Raw genomic sequence first — 11733 nt, 5'->3', positions numbered from 1 at the left:
ATATTTAATATTAAATTATTAATTAATTAATTAATTAATTTTGTTTAATTAATCAATTATAATTCAATAATTTTTTTCATTTTTGAATTCAGTTTATAGAAATTGAATTAAGATTTAATTTATTCTTAAATTAAATTAAATTAAATTAAATTAAAACATTGAAATGCATTTAGGGGATTTATCCCAATTTTGGGTTTTTAGTGGATTTTTCAATAAATCATCACCTTGCCCACTCACTTAGGGGGCGTTTGGTGCATGATAAAAGCAGAAAGTTGAGTTGGTAATTATTATCTGGAGAGTTAAATTGTCTATGTTTGTTGTGTAAAGTTAAGTTAAGTTGGTAATTATTGTATATGTTTGGCGTGTAGAGTTGAGTTGAGTTTGAAAGTCTATGTTTAAATGCTGAGGTGAGTTGAGTTGAGTTGAGTTGAGGTATCTGATGCATTTTTTTGTAAATGAGATTGATTCTTTTTTTTTTTTTCTGTTTTTTTTTTATTTCATTTTTCATTTTTTAGTTTTATGCTTTGTTATTATTGATTAATTTTCAACTATACCCCTATTTTCTCAAATCTTTTATGACATAAATTGGACAATCTCAATTTTTATCTCAATTTTTAGAGCATAATATATTATTTTCCATGTATTCTTTTAAAAAACTATAATAATTCTAATTCTCTTCAATCTGTAAAACATATCACCAAGATACATTTCATATTGCTGCTCAATTACTAATGAATTGGTTTATTGTATGTATATATATTGAATCGTGCTAACTCAAGATTATTATTTCACATATCGTACACATGAACGTTGAATAACTAGATAACTTAACAATTTATGTTTATATAATATGGATTGTATATCTGAAACTGAAATTGTACATAGAATAATTACCTTCCATTTGCTAATGATGGTGAAAATGTGATAGTGTAGTATAGTAACATTGTTCTGAAGATCACAAAAATAATATCAACCGTGAACATGTGGCCGTTTCAAAAAAAAAAAAAATCACAAAATATATGTTTTTTTAGGGTTGAAATATTAGGTGGTCAGTCTAGTGGATTGAGCAAGTAGGCGTGTATAGTACTGTAGCTTACATGATGTCAATCATTTCATTATGGAATGTGAGTCATTTCCTCTCACTTCATCTAAATGGCTCCACTGATACACTTGCTATACTGGTGGAAATATCTGGTACACCTGCTCTCCCTGTGACATATCTCTTTGATCTTCTTCCATTGCATCCTCAGGTAGTTGGGTTTATTCATTATCAGGGGTAGGGTATTCTTGTGACCCTAGCCGAATCTCGTTTTCCATTTTCCAGAACAAATTTGACGCCATCACCACTGGTGGCTTGCAATAGTTCCCGGTTGCCCTATCCTTCCCAAATACACTTGATAGTTCTTCGTAATAGGGGAATGGCTTGTTCCAAAATCCCTTCACGTTAGGATGACTCTACATTCGTATATGGAAGTAATATTAGAAACTATACAAAAATAGGTTCGGTGTACATTGTTTAATATTTTAAAAAACTTACTCGAACCTAGACGTCGAAGATCTCCCTGTCCACCTGAACGCACTTAAACTCCTCGTTCCATCCAAGCCTTGATTTATTTAACTTCTCCATTAATACCGAATATTGTTTCTTTAGACTTTTAATCTTGCATTCGATGGTATTCTGGTTAAGGCCACACTCGGGAAACTCCTCCTCCATTATTTGCTCCAAGTGTTGTAGATGTCCCGGTCGGAAGGTACCATTGTTAGACTTCCAATTGGACTCCACCAAAGAGGTTAGGGCATTCACCAACCTAGCATCCTCGGCTTTTGTCCACATGTGTTTCGATCTTTTTCCATTGCCTACCATTCTAATTCATCCATGCATACATCGTAAAGACATTATTGAAAATTAAACAGCTTCGTGCGACATGTTATAAAATAAAAAAACTAAAACTGTGGATTGAAATAGTCAAATTAAATATGTTCACGACATAATTGAAGCATGGGAATATTATTCAATAAATAGATAAGATGTTCAAATATGTCTTTCTTCAAAAAACTTAATCATGATATTTGCCATCGAAAAAATATTTCGACAGCCAAATCATCTCTAAATTTGGTCCATTCGTTCGAGGTCTCAATAAATTTAATATTCTTTCCCTCCGTAACAATAGAAGTAGAATTCTTGGATCTGTATAGGGTAGAAGCACTAATCCCCATCTCCCTTGTGATTAAGTTGTGAATCAGGCAACACGTGGTTATCATTCGACATTGGACCTGTATCGAGTAGAAGGATTTGCCCCTAAGAATTGTCCATCGGCCCTTCAAAAGTCCAATGCTTGCTCGATAATATTTCTTGCTGATTAATGCTTCATGTTGAAAAATTCTCTCGGTGTTGTCAGTGTGTTGCCCGTGCCACGTTGGTATGAGAGATGGTAACGTTCCCCTCTATACGAAGCCAAAAATTCTTCAGCATTAGGGTAGCCAGCATTGCATAGGTAGTAGTGCCCTGTACCATTTTTGGAATTATAATACATGTCTATTAATGGAGTAACTGAAGGTTGCTTATGTACATGAGTGATTTTTATACCCTTTGGAACCCTCAATCTGTGTGGTCGTGTAACTACATCCCTTAGGACCCTAGAGTCGACGACCGAGCCCTCCCAGCCTGGCATAACGAAGATGAATTCTCCATTTTGGTCACATACCGCAAGAACAGTTGTGGCAATTTCTCCCTTCCTCATCCTAGATCATGGTCGATCTATGACACTCACATTCACTTTCATGTACGTACTGTACTCACAGACACTCAAATTTTTTAATCATGATAATTCGAGAAGATGTCACAATTTATTCCGGATGCATTAATACAATAATACTGGAATTTTTTTCTACCTTAAACCATTTCCATCGTCCACTGGTACATGCACTTATAACTGGTTCGGGGCTTTTCAACAACACCGTGCATAGTTGTATTACTGTTATAAGAACTGCATTGAAATATCTCGAAACCTTCTCGCCAGATCTCGAAAATTGTGTGCGTACTACTCTATTGTTCACATCATGAGCAATAATGTGTAGGAACATTACCACCATCTCTTCAATACTAACACATCTACTAGCTCAAAACATCTCATAATTCTAATCATGTTTCATAAAATCATAAACATCCTTCTATTAATCCGAGTACTATCACGACACGCCAAGTCATTCTCGAAAATGAAGCAAAAGAACGTCAATTGTCGAATGTAGTGTCTAACATTCACTGGGTGTTGTTCTATCCTTCTATTATTGTTAAGCAGTGTTGCCAACGTGAAGAATAATTGTCTTTGAGACTCGGTAATACTTGTTATGATTTTAAATAGCTCTTGAATATTCTCCATCTTACTAGGGTAATGGGGGAAGTATGTAGATCCTGAAAGGAAGAATTACACTTAGAATCAGTGAACTTGGGTTTAGTTACTGATAACTTGTAGAAATACAAGTTATTGTGGCTCAAAAGTTGGAACAATTAGGGTTTTTAATGATAAAATCTCATAATTTTTAGAGAAAACGCATGGAATTACTTGAACACTATCAAACTCATGCAAAAGAATGTTTATTGCTAAAATACTGCAGCACTAACGCATGATATTGTAGGATCTCAATAAAAGGCTAACGCATGATTAAGAAAAGTGTCGCAGGTAAAGTCTAACGCATGGGGCATGCGTCGAAGGGATTCAACGCAAGGAAGATTCATTGATTCAGGTTGTTTGTGTCAAATCACCACTTACAAGTATGGGCACCTGCAGTAAGCAGCGTCTGAACAACATCTGAGTGTCAGGCGGCTGACCAGGATATGGAATTTAATGCTGCCCATCATCAAGTTGGAGAAGACTGACGCCTATAAATAGAAGAAATCCCATCAGATGAAACAGTTCTGAGTTCGAGAAGTCTCATTCTCAGTCTCAGTTAGATAGTCGGAGCTTAGTTTAGAATCTTAGATCTTTAAAGCTGTGCTGTGGTGCCGAGAAGAACAAGAGGGAAGAGAACCACCACCATCGCCGATCAAGGAGCGGAGGAAGCTGAGCTCGAGAGAGACATTTCTTCCAATTCTTCCACAATTGTTTGTACACGACTAGTATTGAGCCAAAGAGGACAAGAGATTGTACTCTGCGGCTTGACTCCTTTCATTTCATCCTACTTATCGCTTTCATCTTCTCATTTGATTAAGTATTGGTTTTCTAAAGACAATCAATTTCTTTATAAATTCTCATATTTGATCTATCATACTTTGCCACTGTTTATTTCTTGTTTATGTTGGATGCATCTATAACTTCATGCAAAATTCCATTCCGAACGCTTAAGCCAACTAAATCAATTGGTGAAAGCATCTTTAGCTTAAACTATTCGAGAGAATAAGTAAGCCAACATCAAGTTAGAAACGCTTAGTACATCTAGAGATAGACGCACTTGTGTTTTATTACATCTTGTGTTTGACGCATACATCCTAGAGATAGGTATTGTATGATATTCGTATTGAGAAGTGTGGAATAAAGTCTAACGCATAAACGGAGATAAACAAATCATCTCATTCGATTCATATTCTTGTTTGTGTACATCCAACTTAGATCGACGCATATCATTTGCATTAAACTCCATTTTCACACGATCCATCATTCTTTACTCGACCCTTTTGTATCTTCTTGCACACACACACAGCATCTTAGTGTAAATAACTCATTTCTACATACACTTAGGATATCTCTACAACAGTTACAACACAAGGTCTGCGTTAGCTTTAATCTGAATCCCTGAGTTTGACTCTGGACTTACCAGGAACCGAAGTTGGATTTATACTTAGATCTGATTTAGGAAAACTTGAACGTCAATAGAGGAGTGTCATGCATCCTGTTGCACATCACTAACGCATCAACGCGTTACTAATGCATCATAAACACATCAACGCATCATTCATATTTATACTTATTTTTCCAATTATTTTATACAATACACTTCTAAGCTCGAATCATGAAATCAATGAATAAGTTTTTGGCACCGTTGCCGGGGATTCAGCAACAAAACAAACCAGAAATTTTGCTTGTATCTTTTGTAGGAAAACTTCAGCTGAGGGAGTATTACGAGCTAAGCCGAAGCTTGTAAACGTTTATAAGCAGGGAGAGCACTCCTGAACTTGTATATGACCTCAAAGTTGAAAGGACCTTCCGACGAAGAAATCGATCTAATCGTCGCCATAGGTTAAGGCAACAACTACTTGGACAACAAACCAGGCAACAAAAAATGGCGGACGAACAAGCGAATCAAAACTTAGCTCAACAGCTAATCCACGCCACACAAAATCCTATCATAATGGCAAACAGTAGTACGCGTCCCATGAGGAAGTATACGTCTCTTGGGTTGTATGATTTCTCACCAAGGATCATATATCCAACGCCAGATGGGACAAGATTTGAGATGAAATTTGTGATGTTACAAATGCTCCAAACAGCTGGACAATTTGGGGGTGCTCGAGGAGAAGACCGTCACGCCCACATTAAACGTTTCCTGGAGACGTGCAACTTGTTTGTGATTCCTGGAATCACCCCAGAAGCTATTAGGCTATCTTTATTCCCGTATTATCTGCGTGACAATCCAAAGCAATGGGTAAGTTCTTTGGAGCCTGGTGAGATCACAACCTGGGAAAAGTTGGTGGAGAAATTCATGCAGAAATACTACCCATCCACCACAAATGCAAAGAGGCGGAGGGAGATCATGAACTTCGAGCAAGAAGAATTTGAAACCTTGAGCGCCGCATGGGAGCATTTTAAAGGATTAGTCAAGAATTGCCCCAATCATGGATTACTGTTAACCATCCAGATGGAGACTTTCTATGGCAGATTAAATAGAGCATCTCAAATGGCAGCCGACGCAGCTGCAGCTGGCGGTATCATGGACAAATCTTATACTGAAGCTAAGGAAATATTGGACCGCATAGCCAAGCATAACATAGATTGGGTGGATGACACTTATGAGCAAGAGCAGAAAGAAAGAGGCGATATCAGAATGTGAATTCTATTGACTCTAATGCAATAGCCACGTTCTTTGCACAAATGGCTACTATGACAAACCTTTTGTAGAATATGTCACTAGGGAATGCATGAAACCCGCAAAAGGTAAATCAGGTAGAAACATTCGTATAGCCCATGGTTAGCTGTGTGGGCTGTGGAAATCCCCATTCCTACTCTGATTGCCCACAAAATCCGTAATCGATATGCTTTATTAAAAATAACCCATTCTCAAACACATATAATCCCGGATGGAAGAACCATCCAAATTTCTCTTGGGCAGGTAATCAACAGGAGCCACACCACTCAAGGGTAAACCAACAGCAGAGGCAAGGACTGCTGCCTGGATTCAAGTCAACGCAGCAACCGCACCAACAAACCTTTAATAGAAGAGGTCATGCGTCAAGTTCAACATCTCCGCTTGAAAACCTCTTAAAGGAGTATATCGCCCAGAACGACGCATTGCTAAAAAGTCAGGCGTCTTCCATCAGAACTCTAGAGATACAAGTGGGGCAGATTGCGAGTGAGTTGAACAATCGGCAGCCTGAAGTCTTGCCCAGCAACACGGAAACCCCAGGGAATACCAAAGTAGCAGTAGAGTTGACGCATGAGGATGGCACAAATACATTCAAGGTAAATGGGCAAGGAGTGAAACCCTATTTTGAAGATGGTGTAGAACGACAAAAGTCATCCCCCGTATTACGCGAAGCCAACCCTACTTTGAGTTGAGTTGGGGTATCTTATGCATTTTTTGTAAATGAGATTGATTCTATTTTTTTTTTCTGTTTGTTTTTTATTTCATTTTTTATTTTTTAGTTTTATGCTTTGCTATTATTGATTAATTTTCAACTATACCCCTATTTTCTCAAATCTTTTATGACATAAACTAGACAATCTCAATTTTTATCTCAATTTTTAGAGCATAATATATTATTGTCCATGTATTCTTTTCAAAAACTGCAATAATTCTAATTCTCTTTAATCTGTAAAACATATCACCAAAATACATTTCATATTGCTGCTCAATTACTAATGAATTGGTTTGTTGTATGTATATATATTGAATCTTGCTAACTCAAGATTATTATTTCACATATCGTACACATGATCGTTGAATAACTATCTCGCCGACATCTCTCTCCTACTTCTTTCTCCTACCTCACTCAATCTCCCTTTTCTGATAAGGAAGTAAAATAATACATAAAGGTTTGTAAGGTAGTCTTGGTGTGTGTGGAATTTTGGCCTTGATGGTTAATTTTAAATCTGGCTAAAACAGTAGTTTACCTACAATTACATTAATTGGAGCATATTATTATATATAACAAGATTAAATGTATAAAGAACTCTCAACCGACCTTCATAACATTCAAACTTCATGATAAACCTCCACAAACACACAAAAACACCACAAGCTGAACTCCAAAACGAGTTTAACTAATCTCAACCTACCCCACACAACATTCCAACTTCATAAACCTCCACAAAAACATCACAAGTTGAACTCCAAAACAAGTTTAACTAATCTCAACCCACCCCATACAACATTCAAACTTCATAAACCTCCACAACATACAATAACACCACAAGTTGAACTCCAACACAAGTTTAACTAATCTCAACCCACCCCACACAATATTCAAACTTCATAAACCTCCTCAATCACACAAAAACTCCAAGTTCAACTCCAAAACAAGTTTTACTAATCTCAACCCACCGCACACAACATTTAAACTTCATGATAAACCTCCACAAACACACACAAAAACTCCACAAACACACAACAATTCAGTTGTTTGGCTACCATAACTGTAGGATAGCCAACAATTCATTATCATAAAACTAATAGTAAGACATAACTACTTTGCTACTATAACTGCAGGATAATAACCATACTTGATTCGATGATCCTTCTCTCTATGATCGTTTTCTTCAATCATTTTTCGTCTTTTCTTTCTATCTTGCATGATCCTCTTTCATTGAACGTCTTCAAGTTCCTTAATCTTTGATTGTGACTGTACAACATTGGCTTTTAGTTCTCCCACCTCCCTATCATGCATTTCTTGAGTAGATGATGAACTCGAAGAGCTGCTACTCCTCATTGACTTAGGTTTAGGGCCCCACCCTAGACCTAAACTATTTCATAAATTTCATCCCCCTGTTAGTGGTTGGGAACCTTTTGGATTGGGGTTCGATTGAAATTTTAACATTTGATTATGCTGATATTAATTAAGTTGCGTAAGTACAAGTGACTGAACTTACAAATTAAAAAAAAGTGAAAATAAAACAAATTGATTACATGTGCATCCTCAGCTGCCTGATTCACAAACTTGCCACTTTTTAAACTACGTTTCTTTGAATAGGTCAACTCATCCCACTTGTCGGCCTTGTTTTTCCTGCAGCTTAGATTGAATTTGCAGTAACGACTTCAACCACCTACGTGATCGAATGATAATTTCTCTCTATTCTTCCTATTCGTCTGCGAAATTTTCTACATTCAAACAAAAAAAAAAAATTGAAAAGATATTCCATAATAGTAAATGAAGTTCATGATAGTATGTAACTAGACGTCCTTAATTATTATAACCTAAAATTCTTCACTCTCAAGATGGTCACACAAAAAATGCCAATCTTTGAATCTATTCTTAAGCCGGCTAAGTGGGTTGACACGTGCCTGCCCAGGGTTACTACAACTCTTATAATATCTGTGCAAATTTGCTCTGAATTCTTTGAATGTGTTTTGTATTTGATGTTCGATAAAATTATTAAGCGTTTCATTTGAAAAATCAAACATGAAATTGTTAGGAATGTCTTAAAACTCGCAGTTCGTAATCATGGAAACATAATCTATTTATCAATAAAAGTATTATTGAATAATTTATTCAATAAAAGTTTTATTGAAATTGAAATTGCATTATATTATAAAATCTAATAAACGAATCGATGGCTATAGTATGAATATTTTAACTTTATGTAGAGACATAAAAGTGGAACAAGTTATAGTATATAGCCAAAAAGGTCTATAAGTATATGGATGAAATTGGGTACTTTGTCCTGAGGACACTATGGATGTGACCTACTTTGTATACTATTATAAACGATGTGATCTTGAAATCGTTCATGTGGAGACATGCGAGTGGGGCATCTTATGGAAAAGAATTTTGTATAAGACCGGACCATGAAATAGTCACTTTTCTTTATAATGACTGTTTACTGTTAAAACTGACTATTTCAATTCGATGGCCTAGGGTAACTCGATCTTAATCCTGAGCTAACTGTGAACTTCTGTTTTTTTGGGATTATCCTTTTATTTGCATAAATCAGAGTACTTTAACAACACTGCTAAAAAATCCTCCCATTTTGGGGGATAAGACTAGAGAGATAGGTGGGGACATAGTCTTGCAAGATTTTCCTCCTACCCATTTTAGGGTTAGTAGATAGGTTATTCCCCTAAGTACTGATTCCCGGTCTTGAAAAAAGGAGCACCACCCTCTCATGGCCGAGAGGGATATGGTTTATTATTGGACTATAAATCAATTGTTCAATAGAGAATCAGTGAGAGCTTAAGGAGCAAGATGTATTTACAAGGATAAAACGGTAATTTTGACCAAGTTGTAAATACGAGCGACCTATGAAGGATTGGCTTACTAATGATGGTGAAATCAAGTAGACTTAAATATATCTACATTGAGGAGAGTACAATTATCGAGTTATAGTGGTATGTGTCGGTAGTTAACGAATATTGATTTATTTGGTTTAAAGAGTTTAGCCAATTAATCTCAAATCGTTGGAGCTCATGATCTGTAGGTCCATAAGGTCCCTCTACTTGCTCGTAAAATATTAAACCTTGGATTAGAATATCGAGCAAATTTGAAGTGCTCAAATTCAAAATTAGGGTTAGGAATTTGAAATGTTCAAATTTCAATTTTTAGGGTTTGATAATTATATTCAATATAATTAACGTTTAAATTTATCGAAATTAAACATAAATTGGAGAGTTTAAAATATTTAAATATTGATTTAAATATTTCTTACAAGAATAGAGATTCATGTTTAAATTAGATGTTTTATTAATTTAATATTTGATATTAAATTATTAATTAATTAATTAATTAATTTTGTTTAATTATTTAATAAAATTAAAAATAATTTTTTTTTTCATTTTTGAATTCAATTTATAGAAATTGAATTAAGATTTAATTTATTCTTAAATTAAATTAAATTAATTTAAAATATTGAAATGCATTTAGTGGATTTATCCCAATTTTGGTATTTTAGTGGATTTTTCCACAAATCAACACCTTGCCCACTCACTTAGGGGGTGTTTGGTGCGTGATAGAGCAGAGAGTTGAGTTGGTAATTATTATCTGAAGAGTTAAATTTTCTATGTTTATTGTGCAGAGTTAAGTTGAGTTGGTATTGTCAGTGTGTTGCCCGTGCCACACTAGTCTGAGAGATGGTAACGTTCCCCTCTATATGAAGCCAAAAATCCTTCAACATTAGAGTAGCCAGCATCGCACAGGTAGTAGTACCCTGTACAATTTGGGATTGTAATACATGTCTATTAATGGAGTAAATGAAGGTTGCTAATGTACATAAGTGATTTTTAGACCTTTGGAACCCTCAACTGTGTGGTTGCACAACTGCTTCCCTCAGGACCCTAGAGTCGACGGTCGAGACCTCCCAGCCAGGCCAAGAACGGAGATGAATTCTCCATTTTGGTTACATATCGCAAGAACATTTGTGGAAATTCCCCCCTTCCTCGTCCTATATCATGGTTGATCTACAACACTCACATTCACTTTCACGTATGTACTGTACTCACATACACTCAAATTGTTTAATCATAATAATTCAAGAAGATGTCAGCACAATTTCTTTCGGGTGAATTAATAGAATAGTACTGGAACTTTTTTCTACCTTAAACCATTTCCATCGTCCACCGGTACATGCACTTGTAACTGGTTCGGGGGTTTTCAACAACATCGTGCGTAGTTGTATTATTGCTATAAGAACTGCATTGAAATATCTTGGAACCTTCATGCCAGATCTCGAAAAATGTGTGTGTACTACTCTATTGTTTACATCATGAGTAAGAATGTGTAGGAACATTGCCACCATCTTTTCAATACCAACACATCTACCTGGCTCAAAATATCTCGTCATTCTAATCATGTTGCATAAAATCATAAACATCCTTCTATTCATTCGAGTACTCTCACGACACGCCAAGTCACTCTCGTAAATGAGGCAAAAGAATGTCAATTGTCGAATGTAGTGTCTAACGTTCACTTGTTATTGTTCTATCCTTCTATTATTGTTAAGCAGCATTGCCAAAGTGAAGAATAATCGTCCTTGAGACTCAGTAATACTTGTTGTGATTTTAAACAGCTTCTGAATCGTCTCCATCTTACTAGGGTAATGGAGGAAATATGCAGATCCTGAAAGGATGAATTACGCATAGAATTAGTGAACCTTAGTTTAGTTACAAAATGACAAGTCGTGACAACGTAGTACATCACTCATATCTGACTATCACGAGCCAAGTATACATTATGATCATCCCAAAAATGAAGCCTATTACAGTTGCAATAATTGTACTACATTGTCCTATGCCCTGGTTACTAACTTGTCCAATGTGCGTTGTATTGTAAGACCTATACGTATGCTCCGCTTCATCGAATGTATCATATGA

At 35.8% G+C, this 11733-nt stretch overlaps 1 non-coding gene across 1 annotated transcript; it reads right to left on the bottom strand.

Annotated features, from left to right (window-relative positions):
* Positions 1-5733: 5733 nt before the first annotated feature.
* On the bottom strand, positions 5734-5837 carry LOC120078823. Its single transcript, XR_005482105.1, has one exon. It is a non-coding gene; the product is annotated as a small nucleolar RNA R71 (small nucleolar RNA).
* Between the last annotated feature and the right edge of the window lie 5896 nt (positions 5838-11733).

Source organism: Benincasa hispida, chromosome 5 (genome assembly GCF_009727055.1).
Source record: "Benincasa hispida cultivar B227 chromosome 5, ASM972705v1, whole genome shotgun sequence".
NCBI classification, from domain to species: Eukaryota; Viridiplantae; Streptophyta; class Magnoliopsida; order Cucurbitales; family Cucurbitaceae; genus Benincasa; species Benincasa hispida.
Note: the sequence above shows the minus strand (reverse complement) of the source record. Positions and strands in the feature narration are given on the sequence as shown.